The sequence below is a fragment of the Phocoena phocoena genome, chromosome 9, assembly GCF_963924675.1.
Source record: "Phocoena phocoena chromosome 9, mPhoPho1.1, whole genome shotgun sequence".
Classification (NCBI taxonomy): Eukaryota; Metazoa; Chordata; class Mammalia; order Artiodactyla; family Phocoenidae; genus Phocoena; species Phocoena phocoena.
Genome location: NC_089227.1, coordinates 78,454,186 through 78,474,532, shown reverse-complemented (window position 1 = coordinate 78,474,532; position 20,347 = coordinate 78,454,186). Strand labels below are relative to the sequence as shown.

The 20,347-nt window shown below is 36.3% G+C and overlaps 1 protein-coding gene across 1 annotated transcript in view; it reads left to right on the top strand.

Moving 5' to 3' along the window:
* Nucleotides 1-14,342, top strand: part of SLC13A1 (solute carrier family 13 member 1) — a 112,059-nt gene extending 97,717 nt beyond the window's left edge. The window contains exon 16 of the mRNA XM_065883419.1: nucleotides 13,969-14,342. The gene's annotated coding sequence lies outside the window, so the exon portion shown is untranslated. The remainder of the gene's footprint in view (nucleotides 1-13,968) is intronic.
* Nucleotides 14,343-20,347: the final 6,005 nt, after the last annotated feature.

Here is a 20,347-nt window from a genome sequence, read left to right as displayed (position 1 = left end):
TGAAAAGCTTTACAAACAAGCAAAAGCTAAGAGAATTCAGCACCACGAAACCAGCTCTACAACAAATGCTAAAGGAACTTCTCTAAGTGGGAAACACAAGAGAAGAAAAGGACCTACAAAAACAAACCCAAAACAATTAAGAAAATGGGAATAGGAACATACATATCGATAATTACTGTAAACGTGAATGGATTAAATGTTCCAACCAAAAGACACAGGCTTGCTGAATGGATACAAAAACAAGACCCATATACATGCTGTCTACAAAAGACCCACTTCAGACCTAGGGACACATACAGACTGAAAGTGAGGGGATGGAAAAAGACATTCTGTGCAAATGGAAATCAAAAGAAAGCTGGAGTAGCAATACTCATATCAGATAAAACAGACTTTAAAATAAAGAATGTTAGAAGAGACAGGGAAGGACACTACATAATGATCAAGGGATCAATCCAAGAAGAAGATATAAAATATATATGCACCCAACATAGGAGCACCTCAATACATAAGGCAACTGCTAACAGCTACACAAGAGGAAATCGACAGTAACACAATAATAGTAGGGGACTTTAACACCTCACTTACACCAATGGACAGGTCATCCAAAATGAAAATAAATAAGGAAACAGAAGCTTTAAATGTCACAATACACCAGGTAGATTTAATTGGTATTTATAGGACATTCCATCCAAAATCAGCAGATTACACTTTCTTCTCAAGTGCACACAGAACAGTCTCCAGGATAGGTCACATCTTGGGTCACAAATCAAGCCTCAGTAAATTTAAGAAAACTGAAATCATATCAAGCAATTTTTCTGACCACAATGCTATGAGATTAGAAATCAGTTACAGGGAAAAAAACGTAAAAACACAAACACATGGAGGCTAAACAATACGTTACTAAATAACCAAGAGATCACTGCAAAAATCAAAGAGGAAATCAAAAAATACCTAGAGACAAATTACGATGAAAACACGATGATCCAAAACCAATGGGATGCAACAAAAGCAGTTCTAAGAGGGAAGTTTATAGCAATACAAGCCTACCTCAAGAAACAAGAAAAATCTCAAATAAACAATCTAACCTTACACCTAAAGGAACTAGAGAAAGAAGAGCAAACAAAACCCAAAGTTAGCAGAAGGAAAGAAATCATAAAGATCAGAGCAGAAATAAATGAAATAGAAACAAAGAAAACAATAGCAAAGATCAATAAAACAAAAAGCTGGTTCTTTGAGAAGATAAAATTGATAAACCATTAGCCAGACTCATCAAGAAAACGAGGGAGAGGACTCAAATCAATAGAATTAGAAATGAAAAAGGAGAAGTTACAACAGACACCGCAGAAATACAAAGCATCCTAAGAGACTACTACCAGCAACTCTACGTCAATAAAATGGACAACCTGGAAGAAATGGACAAATTCTTAAAAAGGTATAACCTCCCAAGACTAAACCAGGAAGAAATAGAAAATATGAACAGACCAATCACAAGAAATGAAATTGAAACTGTGATTAAAAATCTTACAACAAACAGAAGTCCAGGACCAGATGGCTTCACAGGTGAATTCCATAAAACATTTAAAGAAGAGCTAACACCTATCCTTCACAAACTCTTCCAAAACATTGCAGAGGAAGGAACACTCCCAAACTCATTCTATGAGGCCACCATCACCCTGATACCAAAACCAAAGATACTACAAAAAAAGAAAATTACAGACCAATATCACTGATGAACATAGATGCAAAAAATCCTCAACAAAATACCAGCAAACAGGGCTTCCCTGGTGGCGCAGTGGTTGAGAGTCCACCTGCCAATGCAGGGGACACGGGTTCACGCCCCGGTCTGGGAGGATCCCACATGCCGCGGAGCGGCTGGGCCTGTGAGCCATGGCCGCTGAGCCTGCGCGTCCGGAGCCTGTGCTCTGCAACGGGAGAGGCCACAACAGTGAGAGGCCCGCATACAGCAAAAAAAAAAAAAAAAAAAAAAAAAAAAATACCAGCAAACAGAATCCAACAATACATTAAAAGGATCATACACCATGATCAAGTGGGATTTATCCCAGGGATGCAAGGATTCTTCAATATACTCAAATCAATCAATGTGATACACCATATTAACACAGTGAAGTATAAAAACCATATGATCATCTCAATAGATGCAGAAAACAATTTTGTCAAAATTCAACACCCATTTATGATAAAAACTCTCCAGGAAGTGGGCATAGAGGGAACCTACCTCAACATAATAAAGGCCATATATGACAAACCCACAGCAAACGTCATTCTCAATGGTGAAAAACTGAAAGCATTTCCTCTAAGATCAGGAACAAGACAAGGATGTCCACTCTCACCACTATTATTCAACATAGTTTTGGAAGGCCTAGCCACGGAAATCAGAGAAGAAAAAGAAATAAAAGGAATTCAAACTGGAAAAGAGGACGTAAAACTGTCACTGTATGCAGATGACATGATGCTATACATAGAGAATCCTAAAGATGCTACCAGAACACTACTAGAGCTAATCAATGAATCTGGTAAAGTAGCAGGATACAAAATTAATGCACAGAAATCTCTTGCATTCCTATACACTAATGATGAAAAATCTGAAAGAGAAATTAAGGAAACACTCCCATTTACCACTACAACAAAAAGAATAAAATAACTAGGAATAAACCTGCCTAGGGAGACAAAAGACCTGTATGCAGAAAACTATAAGACAATGATGAAAGAAATTAAAGATACCAACAAATGGAGAGATATACCATGTTCTTGGATTCGAAGAATCAATATTGTGAAAATGACTATACTACCCAAAGCAATCTACAGATTTAATGCAATCCCTATCAAATTACCAATGGCATTTTTTATGGAAGTAGAACAAAAAATCTTAAAATTTGTATGGAGACACAAAAGAACCGGAATAGCCAAAGAACTTGAATAGCCAAAGCAGTCTTGAAGGAAAAAAAACGGAGGAATCAGACTCCCTGACTTCAGACTATACTACAAAGCAACAGTAATCAAGACAATATGGTACAATATGGTACTGGCACAAAAACAGAAACATAGGTCAATGGAACAAGATAGAAAGCTCAGAGATAAACCCATGTACCTATGGTCAACTCATTTATGACAAAGGAGGCAAGGATATACAATGGAGAAAAGACAGTCTCTTCAATAAGTGGTGCTGGGAAAACTGGACAGCTACATGTGAAAGAATGAAATTAGAACACTCCATAACACCATACACAAAAATAAACTCAAAATGAATTAGAGACCTAAATGTAGGACTGGACACCATAAAACTCTTAGAGGAAAACATAGGAAGAACACTCTTTGACATAAATCACAGCAAGATCTTTTTTGATCCACCACCTAGAGTAATGGAAATAAAAACAAAAATAAACAAATGGGACGTAATGAAACTTCAAAGCTTTTGTACAGCAAAGGAAAGCATAAACAAGACGAAAAGAAAACCTTCAGAATGGGAGAAAATATTTGCAAACGAATCAACGGACAAGGAATTAATCTCCAAAATATATAAACAGCTCATGCAGCTCAATATTAGAAAAACAAACAATCCAATTCAAAAATGGTCAGAAGACCTAAATAGACATTTCTCCAAAGAAGACATACAGATGGCCAAGAAGCACATGAAAATCTGCTCAACATCACTAATTATTAGAGAAATGCAAAACAAAACTACAATGAGGTATCCCCTTACACCATTTAGAATGGGCATCATCAGAAAATCTACAAATAACAAATGCTGGAGAGGGTGTGGAGAAAAGGGAACCCTCTTGCACTGCTGGTGGGAATATAAATTGATACAGCCACTATGGAGAACAGTATGGAGGTTCCTTAAGAAACTAAAAATAGAATTACCAAATGACGCAGCAATCCCACTACTGGGTACATACCCTGAGAAAACCATAATTCAAAAAGACACATGCACCCCAATGTTCACTGCAGCACTATTTACAATAGCCAGGACACAGAAGCAACCTAAATGCCCATCAACAGACGAATGGATAAGTAAGATGTGGTACATATATACAATAGAATATTACTCAGCCATAAAAAGGAACGAAATTGGTTCATTTATTGAGACGTGGATGGATCTAGAGACTGTCATACAGAGTGAAGTAAGTCAGAAAGAGAAAAACAAATATTGTATATTAACGCATATATGTGGAACCTAGAAAAATGGTACAGATGAACCTGTTTGCAGGGTAGAAATTGAGACACAGATGTAGAGAACAAACGTATGGACACCAAGGGGGGAAGCAGGGGTGGGGGTGGGGGTGTGATGAATTGGGTGATTGGGATTGACATGTATACTCTGATGTGTATAAAACTGATGCCTAATAAGAATCTGCTGTATAAAAAAATGAAACGAAAGCATAAATTTTAAAAAGTTTTATAAAATTATTAGTCTCTGGGTATATTTTTACAATATATTTTTCTTAGTAACTGTATTCATATATGTAGATCTAGTTTATTCATTTTAATTTCTCTAAAGCATTAGGTTTTATTTTAAAGGACAACATTATCAATTCTCCTAATGATGGACAATATATTTTTTCCTAGTAATAACCTTGTACATGGCTTGTTGTGCACATGGATGAGTTTTTCTAGAGGAGATCATTGTAATTGATATTGCTCAGTTCTAGAGTATGGACACGCCCAATTTTACTAGATATCGCCTAGCTGCTTTCAGTAGTGGCTGCAGTCATTTAATACTCCTGACAGCAATGTATGAAAGCTTCCATTTGTCCACATCGTTGTCAACATTTATTGTTAGATATTTCAGGGCTTGCTATTCCCATAGAAATTTTATCTTGATATTGCTTTAACATTTCCCTAATGTGTTGTGAGGCTGAGCATCTTTTCATATATTTATTAGCCCTTGGAATTTCACATTCTTTTGTCTGTAAATATATTTTCCCTAATTTTCTGCTATTTCTTTTTAGTATTTATTTATAGTAATTCTTTAGATAATAATCATTCTTCTGGTTGGCAGATTGTTTTTATTTTTAATCTTTTCATGACGTATTATCTTTGAATCGACTGTTAATTTTAATATAGTAAAATGTGTTTTTTCCTTTAGCATTTGTGCTTTTTGCCTTTTTTGCCCCTATGGATATACTCTATGCAATTTACTTAAGAAACATGTCCCTGCCCACAATGTCATAAAGCTATTCTCTTATGTTTTGCAGCAATGCTCATACATAAAATTAGTTTATAATTTTTTTCTTTTTTTTGTATGTGTCCAATCTTACTACTAAGGTTATATTAACCTGATTATGTGAGTTGAGTATCTTTTCCACTTTTTCTATTCTCTGGAATCATTTATCTTAGGTATGGATGGTCTTTCTTCCAAGACTTGAGAAAAACTGACTACATAAATACTTAGAATTTCCCCCCCAACATTTTATTATGAAAATTCTCAAATAAACAGCAAAGTTGAAATAATTTTAGTGAACGTCCCTGCTCCTACCACCTAGATTCTACCATTAACATTCTACTCTGCTTGCTTTACCACACATCTGTCTCTCCACCCCTCTATCCAACTATACTTCCAGTAAGTAGATTTTAAATGTTGATTCTGCTTTAATGTTATAAACCAGTACAAATTTTTAAAAATTTTGTTATGAGTGACTTTCACTTTAGTTTTCAAAATTATTGGAGTAAAGTTTTTAACATGATCCTCGTTATTTGTCTACTGTATTTCTCCCTCTGCCCCATCTGTCTTTATTGTTTTTACAAACTGATTGATCATGAACTAGTTCACAAAACAAGTCTCAATAAATTACAACAAATCAATTTTAGACAATGTTTTCTGACCACAAGGCAATAAAATTAGTAGCTAATAGCAAAAAGGTAGTTCAAAATAACACCACTTGTTTCAAAAATTTAAAAACCTTTCTAATAAATTTTAATACAACATGAATTATATACTATGTTGTCGTATATGTTCAATATGTTACTTGCCAGAAACACCTTTATGCTCTCTGCATTTATTGCTACCATCCGATTTGTGATTATATTCAATATGCATTTTCTTTTGTACTACATTTGCTCAGATCTCATTTTATGCACTTTAATAAGATTCTACGGTTTTATTCTTATAGGTCCCATGCTGGTTTTATGTTATTGACGTTATCATCAGCAGAACAATCACTTTTCAGCTGAGCTACTCTTTCTGTGGAATTCCATACAATGTTCCACCAATTCACCATAATCAGTATATGCCTCCCTTCACTCATCCCAACATGGCTAAAAACTGTCATTCCATCTGTTCTTGCTGGCAGATGGCATGTATCATTGATTTTTCTTACTTAGATTTCTGTTCACATTCAGATTGCCTATTCTTTCTCTGACTCTGGAAAGGGGTTGCTTAAAGAACATTTGCTGGACACAAAGAATGACCGTTGTGCATTTCTCTTACTGGTGCTGGTATCTCAGAAAAATATATTCCTCTTATAAGTAGATAGGTTTTCCCTCAGATATTTTCCCCTGTTTAGAATCAGCAACATGAGCACTTCTGGACTGAGAACACTGCACTTATGTTTCCTTTATTTGGTTAGTCACAAGATACTTATTAGATTCAAAGCCGTACTGGGATTTAGCATTAATAAAAACAGTAGCTCACACTTAACTGAGTGATAATCGTGAAGCAGGTATGGTTCTAGGGGATATACACGTACTTAATCTCATATTTGGGATGTGTATATTTTATTTCACAGTAATCATAATAACACTTTTCATTTTCTTCCTACAGTGAGATATATCTGATGTTTGTCTTCCCAATTTGTTAAAGGTGGAAAAATTAATTTAGTTCAGATTCAATGTCAGCAGGGTTAGTGATAAACAAGTTTTCATCATTTTCCTCTTGCCCTTACAGTTAAGATTAAGATTGCCTCAACATATTAGATTAACATAATTTCAGTTATTATTTGCATAGGCTATGGAAAAATATGCAAAGTCAGTGAAACAATTTATTATCTGGCCTTTAGTACACTTAAAGTCTCGCCATTGACTACAGAAGATTATGAATGATCTTCACAATTGTTTTTTATTATTTACCTTCTCCATTCATTTGGTGCTGTTTACTAAAGCTATATTCACTGCCGTTGCATGCTTATTTAATGGTTTTTGTTCATGTTCAAACAGATGAGGGCAAAGTACATGTATAGTCCTCATATGTTCTGTGGAGACGGGATCTGGCTTTACTTTGTTTTCCCAAAAGCTGAGCTCTCCACTAGAGGATTGTTTCTTAACGCTGGTAACTATGTACTTGCCTTTCCTTTTTTTAATTGCATGATGTATCTACAGGTTATAAAACCAAGGGATCCAGGGAGGCTTGCCCTTCATCGTTTCTATTCTGGGCAAAAACTCCTTTTTTCTAATCACTAGAGAGGTAAGTGTTTGCCCTCAGTCAGGATCTGCCCGACTTCCAGTCCTGTAAAACTTAGTGAAGAGGACAGGGGTCCCTCCACTAACCATTACTGAAGAGAAGGAGTAAAACAACGAACAAAACATGCAGCCTTAACAAGCATTAGAATTTCTTATTCTAGGAGATCCTGCTCTCTGTTACACATTTGCTCACTTTGAAGAATTAGTTTAATAATTCATCTTTGAATAGATTTCCTTCTCCCTTCAATATAAATCAGGGTTCTCAAAAACAGCGCTATTGACATTTTAGTCCAGCTAAGGTTTTTTTTTGTGAGGAACTATCCCTTGCATTGTGGAATGTTTAGCAGCATTTCTGGCCTCTACCTTCTTCTAGACCCCAGTAGTAAATGCCCTCCATTTGTGGAAACCAAAAATATCTCTGGACTTTGTCAAATGCCCCTTGGTGGGCAAAATTACCCCCAGTTAAGAACCACTGATATACATTATATTTAATTATGTATATATTTAATTGCAATTATAGATAATATAAATCTAATTTACAGAAGATAAATAATTACAGAAAACAGGGTAGCTATTATAACAAATTATGGTTGAAATTTTATATTTAAAAGCAAGTAGAATATTTTTAAATTGATCATATTGACAAAAATATTAAATAATTTATGAATAAGAACATTGCGTTATAGCCACCAGGGCATAACAGCTAGCTGTTAGGCATTTGTATTATAGCAACTAAGATGCACTACTCATTCTTTCCTTCAGCAATTTTGGAGTGATTCCCTTGCTCTAGAAACTGTGCAGAGGACAGAGATTACAGAAATTAAAACAGTCCCTTTCTTCAAGTAAAATGTTGTTGACAAAGATAGTTTTTCTAAAGACATAATGTGCATAAATTTAAGGAATATAAACATAGTATGAGGTAGATAGTGAATAAAAGTTTAATTCAAAATTCTGTCATTTTCTCAGCTTTTGCCAAACTATGTATTTTGCAGGTGTCAATAAAAAAGTAGGGACTTCCCTGGAGGTCCAGTAGTTAAGACTTTGCCTTCCAGTACAGGGGGTGCGGGTTCGATCCCTGGTCGGGGAGCTAAGATCCTACATGCCTCACAGCCAAAAAACCAAAAACAAAAAACAGAAGCAATATTGCAACAAATTCAATAAAGACTTTAAAAAAAATAAAATAAAGTTTAAAAAAATTAAAAAGGAAAAATTCCCTAATCTTATTTAGCAAAAGGAAAATTGTTGTAAGTTCTCAAGATTTAGTAAACCTTCTTTCTGCGTTTTCTATTGTTATTCAAATGAAATTAATAAAAACTTGCCACTTAAAAATTTTAGGAGTCTGTTTTAATGCCTAGATAACCATGATTTGAAATTGGCTTATCATTTGTTCATGTTCATATATGTTTCTTCAATTTCTGTATTTCCCTTAATATGTATTCAAAATATAACACGATAATACACATATTTCATTCATTTCAATGAATGCAGAAAATTTCTTTGTAAGAATATACCATGAAGTGTTTGTTTCCTCCACTGATCTACACTGAGAACATTTGCCGTGTTTCCTTATCATAAATGATATTGCAATGAAAAGCCTTGCGAACTTGTGTGAGAATTTCTGTTCTGTAGACATTTAGTGCTATGTGCTCGTCTTCATCTTCACTGCATATTGCCAAGTGACCCTTGAAAGTAGTTACATCAATTTCAACTCCCACCAAAATTATTGGTAATTTCCCTCTCATTCTTTGCAACAGTTAATAATTGCAATTTTCCAATAAGTCTAGCCAATCTGATGGGTGGATAATTAGTATTTCATTAAGTCTGCATTCCGTAATTACTAATAAGAATGAATATTTTTAATTTCTTCTTCTATGAATTGCCTGGTCATATCTTTTTCTGATTTATTTTTCCATTGAGTTGTTTGACTTCTACTTGTTAATCTGTAGAGTTTCTTTCTATATGTATATTCTTGCTTGTAATTCTTTGACATTTGTTTGAGTTGCATATATCTTGTCCTGGTGAATGACTGTCATTACCCTTTGCTTATTTTGTTTTTTATCATATTGAAGTTTTTAGATTTAACCCCTCATTTAAATTAGCTTTAAATTCCAGTTAATTTTTATCAAATTAACCTTTTTCTTTTGTTTTATTCCATATGTATCTAATTTAAGAACAGCCTTTCCTACTCCTCTATTACAAAGTTATTCCCTACAACTTCCTTTAAAATATTTGTTTTGCTTTTTGCATTTGTTTCTAATCCATCTGAAATGTAATTGTAAATACTGAGACTAGGAATCTATTTTTAACATTTCAGTATGTGTAAACCTGTTGCCCCAGGAATATTACTTAAAAGGTCTAACATTTCCCCCAATGATTGGTAAAACTACCTTTTTCACACGCCAAATTCCATTATGAGAATAATCCCTGTGTGGGGACTGTATTCTCTTTCATTGATCCTTTGGTCCTAGTTGTTTAAAATAAAGCTTTAGGGGCTTCCCTGGTGGCGCAGTGGTTGAGAATTTGCGTGCTAATGCAGGGGACACGGGTTCGAGCCCTGGTCTGGGAGGATCCCACATGCCGCGGAGCAACTGGGCCTGTGAGCCACAACTACTGAGCCTGCGCATCTGGAGCCTGTGCTCCGCAACAAGAGAGGCCGCGCTAGTGAGGCCCGCACACCACGATGAAGAGTGGCCCCCGCCTGCCATAACTAGAGGAAGCCCACGCACAGAAACGAAGACCCAACACAGCAAAAATAAATAAATAAATTAACTCCTATCCCCAACATAAAAATAAATAAAATAAAGCTTTAATAAAGGTTTTAAATAAGCTTTATTTTTAGAATAGTTTTAGATTTCAGAAAACGCAAAAATAGTATAGTGTTCCCATATGGTTTGCACATTATATATATATTAACACCTTCATTAGTATGTTATTAACACCTTCATTAGTATGATACATTTGTTACAATGAATGAATTACTGAAGTTCATTCTTTAGTCAGATTTCCTTAGTTTTTATTTAGTGTCCCTTTCGTGTTGCAGGATCCCATAGGGAGGACCACATTACATTAAGTTGTCATCTCTCCTTAGTCTCCTCTAGTTGACAGTTTCTCAGATTTTCTTTGTTTTAATGATTGTGACAGTTTTGAGGAGTATTGGTCAAGTATTTGGTAGAATGTAACTCTACTGAGATTTGTCTAATGTTTTTCTCATGATTAGACTGGGGCTCCATAGACTTTTTTATCTACTTGGGTGCCTGACTCTCCCCAGAAAGCTTCATTGTGTGAGTAATACAACTTTTCATACCCCACTGGTGCTTGTGTGGATTATCAGCCAGACATGTGAACCAGATTTGGGAGGGAAAGGGGTGAGGAAAGAATTAATCCTGCTTCAGTGATGTGGTCACCACAATTATATTGTTCATTTAAACAAACCGAGACTTTGAATTGAGGTTCTAAACTGCACTCCAGTGAACGTTTACAGAATAACGTAACATTCCTTCAAATTTCTCAACAGGACATCAATTATGAGCCTGTGCTGATAGTTTTTGTGCTTTACCTGTCTGGCTTTCCCCTATGGTCTAACGTGATACTCTCCCTGAGATAAGAGCTTTGCTTTTAGTATCTTGGTATTCAATGTAGCTTGAATTTATCTTGTGCTGCTCTAAGAAAGAGATACAATTTTATTTTTTTTCTATATGGATAACCAATTAATTCAATCCAATATTGAACGTTCCTGTCTTTCCCCCCTGGTTTGAAACGCTGTCATATAAAAATATTTCCATATACACTGGTGCAATACCACCCACGGACTCCAAGAATTGCTTCTAGCTTAGGATCCATGTTTCAAAGGGTCTTTTCCGGTTCCCATCCAGCCATATCCCTTTCTATGGTGAGAGGAGGTGGCCAGGCAAAGGATCTGCCCACCCAGAGCCCATGTTCCAAGTTTAAGCCTATCTAGTGGTAGATATTTTGGATCCCAGAATTTTCTGCCCCACAATTCTGAGCCTACTTATGGGGCCTGCACAGTCTGCTTCCCTCAAAGGCAGACCGTACCACCAATAAGCATGAGGCTGGCCAAGTGGAAGCTGTCTTGAAGGATTTGTGGAAAGATCTTGGATGTACAGGCTAAGGCCCTGCTGTCCACACAGATAAGTGCATGAGACCTTTGGGAATGGGAAGAGAACAGGGCTGGGCAAAGGCTTAGGAGCTGGAGTCTGAGGCCTGCTTTTCCTGCGCCATCACTTTCTTTCAGAGAACTCCAGGGATCCAAGAACCACAAATTTAAACTTGCCTTTCAGGTCATTATGAAGGTTTACATGTCAGGGTAAAAATCTAAAACATTTTTTCTTTAATTGTTTGCTAGCTTGATTAAATATTTAAACATGTGATATACGGACCTCCATTTGCACCCTCGTCCTAGGTCCCACAAATGTTAGGTGTGTCTTGTGTGTGTTTCTAGGCTTTCTATCATGTTTCATTGGTCTATTTGTTCTTATTCCAACAGCACACTGCCTTAATCAAAATAACAACTAATCAAAAGAGCAATTCCTCTACCAATTTTGTTCAAAATTATCTTACTCTTGTCTTTTTGTTCACCAATATGAATCTGGGGGTCAGCTTGTAAAGTTCAAAGAAAGTCTCCTTTAAGCTATCACCTTAAAAAAATAACTGTTTTATTCTCTTTTAAATGTGAAAGCTTCCTTTTAGCCAAATTTATGAATTTTATCATATTCAAACTCCCTCACTTTAGTTCTGTCGTAACCTGTAAGTCAGTGGTTTTAGATCAGAGGCGATTCTGCCCTCCCGGGGACATCTAGCGATGTCTAGAGACACTTTTGGCTGTCACAACAGAGTGAGGGGTGTCGCTAGCATCTATTGGATACAGGCCAGGGATGCTGGTAGACATTCCACAGTGCACAGAACAGCCCTCCACAACAGTCGGCTTGACCCAAAATGTCAGTAGTGCCCAGGCTGTGAATCTTTGCTCCACATAACACAGGGACATGTAGCGCCCATCATGACACACACACACACACACACACACACACAAGTGTGTGCGTATGAATGTATTATAATCAGTACTTAGCTAGCTACTTTCTTACTCAATGCCCTTTATCTGAGAATCTCAAAGCAATTTACCAACATTATCTTGGTTTTTTTTTAAAGGGTGATTCTATCCAAATTTTGAATTTTATTTATTTTTTTGTATAGCAGGTTCTTATTAGTTATCTATTTTATACATACTAGTGTATATATATCAATCCCAATCTTCCCCAATATTATCTTTTTAATCCTGATCCAATGCTCTAGAAATAAGTGACAACTTGATTATGCTTGTTTTTTTAATTCAGAGATAGATTATGTGTTTTACCAGTGTTCATCACAAAAGAAAAAGTAGTGAAAAACATATTTCATGAAGTTCTGTGTTTCAGCTATTTTGTGGTAGTTGATCGTTTCTTCCTTTCTTCTACTTATAAAAGTTGGACGACTTTTTTTTCAGGCAAAAATACTTTGCCTTCTTTTTAACATGCTACTGAATTCTAAGTACCTAATTCTCAGCAACAGAAAGGAATCTAGTTTTAATACACATTTTAAAATTTTATTTGGGCAGGTAGAAATATGTTCATGCTTTAATGAAACTCTAAGGAAAACTTTTATTTAAAAAACTGTAGTGTTTTAGTAATTCAGAATCCTCCAAACAAACTGATATTGTAAAGGAATCACTAAACTAATCAGGATAAAACAATGCCATTAGGTTTTAGACTTCATTTCTAAGCTTAATGTTTGAAAGCAAAACATTTTGCAGTAATTCTGAAGGGATTATTATGAAATCATTTGATGATTCTCAAGGAATCATATATCTGGATGTGGCTACAAAAGAATATTTCATGCTGAGGTTATTGGTCATAAGGGCAAGTCCATCATCCTTTCTCTCATAGCTGGTAGGTGGAGTTATACTTGAGAATATGTCATGGTTAATTTTATATGTCAACTTGGCTGGGCCATGGTGTCCAGATAAGTGGACAAATATTTCTCTGGATATGTCTATAAGGTGCTTTTGGATGACAGTAACATTTAAACTGGAACTCTGAATAAAGAAGATTGCCTTCGATTATGTGGGTGGGCCTTGTCCCGTCAGGTAATGTCCTGAATAGAACAAAAGACTGACCTCTTTTGAGCAAGAGGGAATTCTACAGCAGATGATCTGTACATTAGAACTGCAAAATCAACTCTTCTCCGGGTCTCTAGCCTGCCAGCCTACCCCACAGATTTCAGATTTGCCAACCTCAATAATCACATGAGCCAATTCTTTACAATAAATTTCTTTCTAAATTACATTCATACATCCTATTGGTTCCATTTCTCTGGAGAACCCTGAATGATACAGTATGTAAAGAAATGATTTATGATGTATCAGCAATATGTAGAAAGATGGATTGATAAACATATACCTTGATCTAAGCAGAATTATACACAGTGTTGAGTAGCCAGTTTTGTTTTCTTTTATTCAGACTATTATTTTACACACTTTTTCATCTTCTCTACTCTCAGATCCCAAATATGTGCTGTGAGTACCACAAACATGCTGAGATAAATACTACATATTCAGCCCTCCTTCCTTCCGGGACACATGGGAAACTAAACTTCCTAGGAGTTCTTGCAGTTAGGCAGGCCAGTGTGACTGTCTTGGACAAAGAAATGCGAATGGAAAGGACTATGTCACTTCCAGGGTGAGGGAGTGAAAACCTCCCTGTGCAATTCTCCAGTCTCCCCCTTCCTCTACTGCAGCAAACTCTGAAAGCTCATGTCGAAATGTCAATGCCCCCCGCCACTTAATCAGAGTTTTTGAGTTTTGGAGCAGATCCTGCCTCTGTCCAGCTTTGAACATGTAACTTGATGCAGAATAAACCTTTATTGTATTAAACCACCAGAATTCATGGCTAATGTTTTACCACAGCATAACCTAGTTTATCCTGACTAATATATATGCCAGTGTTTCCTTGCTGGCATTATATAAATACTGCAAGGAAAGCTGATTGCAACTATATCCTAATGAAACATGGTTGGATTCTCTAAAAGAACAATAAGTTGAATACAGAACTAATATAATAAATAATTAATACAATAAAGTTCTAATATTAATATTACCACTGTTATTTGATGCTTTGACTGAATTCAGATGTATTTAAATCAGTTTTTGAGTATAGACACAACTCTTCTGTCTCACACTTTTTCTGACATTGTCCAAGTAATTTTAATTCCCTGTGCCACTATTTTCTTACCACAATGGTGTAAAAATTAGGAAGATAAGTTTTTGAACAGTGTAAGCTTCTCAAAAGAAAGTACTCAACAAATAACATCACAAGTGTTATTTGAGGCTGATCTTCCAGCACACATACAAATACAGAAGTGGTGGTTACATAATTTTAGACCCATAAATGTATCACAAGGTGACACAAATTGACATTACATACCTGACTTATCTTTCTTCTACTTCCTCTCCTTCTAGAAATGATAAAACACAGATATCACAATATTTCTCTAGTTCCTGAACTAGCCTTGCCACCTACATGGAAGGAAGATTTACTTCTGGTGGGGGGGAAAAACACACTGTAAAGCTGAAACCTAACCTAGCAACAAAAGGTCTTAGTCATTTGCACTGCCGGAATAAACCACCTTCCCAAACTGAAAAGTAATGAGAAGGGTGCTGGATTCATCTTACTCTCTGGGTGCAAGCCTTGGATCTAAAAATTATTCTTTTGTGATGCTGAACTAGTCATTTAATCTCCCTCACCTTCAATTTCCTCAATCCAAAAATACATTTATAAATATGTAGTTATATGCTTTCATCTGGCACTTAATAATTACTCAAAATTATATATTGATTGAAAAAATACAAAAATGCATGGGTGGGTGGTAGTTGTGAAATAAGGTTGAAATAATGTTTGTATAAAATATTTTCTAAGTGATTAAGTGCTGTAGAGATATAAGGTATTATCAGTAAATAAAGTGTTTTGAAAACAATATTTTTAACATTTGTTGGATATGAGTCTAAAAACAGATGGGTTAACAATGTAGAAGAATTCTTAACTAATCCTATAAGCATTTAGTGAATTTGCTCAGAAGTTGGGGAATTCCCTTCTGTAGCAACCTGAGCAACAGAGGCTCCCACGCCCCACCCACACCTATCCCTGGCGATGCACGTTCACAACATGTTTGAACTTCGCAATGGAGTTGGAGTGTCTGCACTAGGAAGATAAAGGTTGGTCTTTTTAAAAATAATGAATCAAAAGAAGTTTGAGTGGGACCAGAGGAAGGATGCCTGTAAACCTCAACCTTCTACACTCACCTCTCAGAGAAGCTACATTACCTTGAAAATTCCCAGTCCTGTGGGGCTCCTGGAGATCTTTCTCTAAGACAATGAATACGTGTGAAAGACTTCTGACCTTGACGGTGTGCCAGGGATTAGGTTTAATCTGTGATATAGTTTAGGGTCTTGAAATCACAGGAACCTCCAAAAGGGGAAGCAACTGCTTCAAACCAGATCTTCAGAGAAAGCCTCTGACTGAGTTTAAGCTGAAGTCCTTCAAAACAGTTACAGCTCTGACATCTACGAGTTCTGCAAAAGATCAGTGTGCATCTGATTCTGGTTTGCTATTGATTTAGGGAAAACTGTTTAGTTTGGGGGGGCGGGATCAAAGTTTGCTTTTGTCATAAACAAGAGTCTCTGGTATCTTATTCCCCCCCAAACCCACTTTATAGCCTCCCTCTGTTCTTCCCAGAAGTCTGCAAGTATTTCATCACCAAGAAAAACTGGCTTTAACTCAGGAGCTTTACTTAGAACAGTGGAGATGTAGGCAATTTCCTAGTTATCTGTGAAATGGATCTTCGACATTCAAATAAAGTTATTAAATCATGCTATCATCAATTCCAAGAGGGTAGGACGGCCTAATTAGGCAATGACTGGGGATTACAGTTATACCATTTTTTTTCTTTGTATTATTCTACACTCCACTCCTCTCCCAACACCAGTGCCTCTATCGCCACAACCAAACTCCTTTTTCTTTGGTATAAGCATGTTCAACAGGGGATGGTTTGTAAGATAATACTTTTAAATCTCAAAACAGAAAGTTCAATTATTGATATATTTAACATTTTAAAGAATCTTTAGAGTTTAAAAAATTTCAAGGAGCTAAATTCATAATGGACAGCTACCAGATACCTACAAATGTGTACGATGAGCTTCTCTTAAGTCCAAAGATGTTTTCCAAAAATAACACTCCCTAGGGTCACTGCCTTAAGTCAACATTAACACAAGGGCAGGAAGTGCCCCCTGGTTTGCAACTTTCTTTGCTCTGGTCCCTGATTTTTGCTTTCAGGGCTCCCCATGAGTCTGGCCTGATTTCTTTTAAGCATGCAAGAATGAGGGTGCACCAACACAGCGTGCTCGCTCGCTCTTTCAATCTCTCTCCAACAATCGATAGGATGTGGGGATACAAACACTCTTCTAGGCCCCAGACAGTAATGTTCCTGAATGAAACTAAAACAAAACAATAAATTATTCATACCAGAAACTGTCAAACTACTTGTGATAAGATAGGTACACAAATGTAATCCATGGTTTTACTGTTATTTTCAGTAAAATTGAATAGATGAAGAAGTGGTAGAAACCAATCACTACATGCAAATAAATTCTTCCCTTAACTCAGCCTGTTCCCCATCCTCCACCAAAAAACCTGTTAACCACATGTTCCGTGAGGCAGCTTACAGGGACATCAGAGGCTTTCATGCCCACCACAGACATTCACATTTGGGTGTCAAAGCAAAAATCCCACCGAAGTTAAACAAGTAAGGACGATTTTATTCCGAGCTATTGAAACGGGGGAGCAAGGCCAGAACTGGGTTTGAATTCATCACTACTGAAGCAAAAGGCAGGAGAGTTTTTAAGCAATGGGGTGAGCTTGTGGAAGAGTACTGGAGGACACTGGGGGAAGGTCCCCAATCAACCAAGGGGAAGGTTGGTTAACTTGATGTCTGAAGCCATTGAGTTATTCCTCAGTTTGCAATATATGTTTTTCTCTGTGATGATGCCACCAACAGGCACCCATAGATGTTAGAAGTCAGGCTCCCACTGTCCAACAGAAAATGAGAGATAGGGGCTTGATCTCCGTGATGACTGCATTTCAACGGGATGACTCCTAGGTGCTGGAGAAAGGCATTCCTAGGCTGTAAAACTGGCAAGAAGCTTCTAAAAGTTTTATATCTCAAAGGAGCAGAGAAAGAATTTAATGTTTTCTAAAGCAAAAAGGAGGTGAGGAGCCTGGAGTTAGGAAGAAGCCTGTCTAAAGTCAGGCCAGTTTAGGGGAATGTTAAAGCTATTTTAGGTACTGCTGAACGAGACTGTCTCCACAGTATGATTTTGACAAAACACCATTTGTTGGAAAATGGACTTCTTTTAACTCCATACAAGAAGGTTTGGCCAGGGGTGGGATAGGGAGGGTGGGAGGGAGATACAAGAGGGAGGAGATATGGGGATATATATATACGTATAGCTGATTCACTTTGTTATACAGCAGAAACTAACACACCACTGTAAAGCAATTATATTCCAATAAAGATGTTAAAAAATTAAATTAAATTAAAATAAATTAATTTTAAAAAAAGAAGGTTTGGCCAAAGAATGACCTCACTGGGGGAAGTTTCTCCTGTAAGTCAGATCTCCACCCAAGTACCTGCTGAAAACTACATGATGTCAGCATGGTTTTCCAGAGCCTTCCTGACTATTGCGATTAAAGCACAAAACTATACTAATCAAAATGATACTAATAAAATAACAAATACTAACAAAAAGTATCTAGTCCCAATGTATCTGAGTTGAGACTTAGCTACTTTGTATTTATATGTATGACCCCTACTTTACCAACTAGGCTATGATTGCCTGGATCAATTCTAATACAAATATAGTACAAGCTACATGTGTAATTTTTAATTTTCTATTAAGATAGTTTAAAGAAATGGAAAGAAACAGATGAAATTAATTCTATATATTATTTAATTGAAAACATTGCCATTTCATCACATTATACTATCCTCCTATCACATTTCAAGTATGTGCTCAGTCGTCACAGGTGACTAGTGGTTAGGGAACTGGGTATTATAGATCTATGGCAGACACTGTGCCATATTTAGATGTATATTCTCTCTTGCCCAACACAGCAAGTACTTGATAAATAGTAAATGAATAAGCACTCAATAAATACTGTTGAATCAATAGCTGGAAGAATATCTTGCTTTACATCACTGGGCTTGATCCATTTTTACGTTTTCATCAAGTGTGAGGACTTTTGGTCATTGTCTTCAAATATTTTCTTCTACCTATTCTCATTTTCTTATCCTGGGACTTCAGTAACATGTATGTCAGACTGTTGGCTATTGTCCCACATATCTCTGAAGCACAGTTTATTTTTCTCCAATCTTTTTCTCTGTATTCTTCTGGCCGGAAAATGTCTATTGATATATCTTCAAGATCACTAACTCATTCTTCCACTCCCCTAAATCTGTTAAGCCCAGTCAGTGAATTTTCCATTTTATTGATAGTTACCGTACCACTTTTCAGTTCTAGAATTTGCAATGTTTTATAGATTCCATTTCTCTGCTGAGATTTCTTATTTGTTCCCTTATGAAGAAAATATTTTTCTTTAGTTATCTGAACATATTTTCCATTTTTTTTTTTTTTTGGTAATCTTACTTTAAAATATGTGTCTGATAAATCCAATATGTGGGCTGTTGGCGGGGGGTGTGGGTGGTGGTATTAATGACATTTTTTCCTTGACTATGAGTCATGGCTTCCTGTTTTTCTTTGCACGCCTAATAATTTTTTATTATGTACTGGTCTCTGAGGATGATAGACTGTAGAGACTCTGGATTCTGTTATCTTCCTGTGAATAGACAGTTCAATTATAGGATGATCACCTTAAACTTGAAAAGGTTTGCTCTTATGCTTTGTTTGGTGTATATATGGAATGCCCAAAATATTTCCCAAGCCCCTCTAATTTGGTGGGTCTGAAACGCCAAAGGCTATCTCCCTGATTCCACTCTTTCTACCCTATCTGGGCAACACCTAGAAGGACTTACTTGTTAAAACATAAATAAGAATGTATCACTCCCCTGCTTCAAACTCTCCAGTAGCTTCTACTGGCTGTGAAAATAGAATCCTTCCTCCTTATAACTGTCTGCAAAATGTGAGTGGCTTGACTTTTCCTACCTCTTTAACCTCAACTCCCCAACTTTCTCATTAACTTCCTCCTCTCCAGAGGCTTCTCTCAGTTCCTGAAAAAGGCCAAGCTCAATGCCGCCTCAGACTTTATGCACATCTGTCTCCTCCAGATACCTGTATTGCTGGACTCTTATTATTCAGATTTCAATAAAAGTTTGCTGTGCAAGGTCTTGCCTAACCTGCACAGTTCACTCCAGACATTCCCAATTATATTGCTCTGTTTTAGTTTCTTCATAGCAATTATTATTACTTGTAATTAATTTATATTGTTATTTGTTTATTTTGTGTCTCCCCAAACTTGAAAAATAGATTCCATGTGTGGAAGGACCTTGTCTGACTTATATTCCGGGCACCCAACATAGTATCTGAATCACTGTGAGTGTTCAGTGAACATTTGTTGAAAAAAATGAATAAGTTCTATTACCTTGAAAATTATCCAGTTTAGATGTATATCATGTAATGTATTCTTATATATAGCAAGGTATACAGACATCTATCACAGTGCAGATGCATAGCACACACAGGTATGAATACAGGTAGAGACAGTCTATATTTGAGTGTGTGTGTACTTGTGTGTTTAGAACCAGCATGAAAATGAGCCTACACTGAAAGTGGTAACTATCCAAAAACCAACACAGCAACATCAGAATTGAA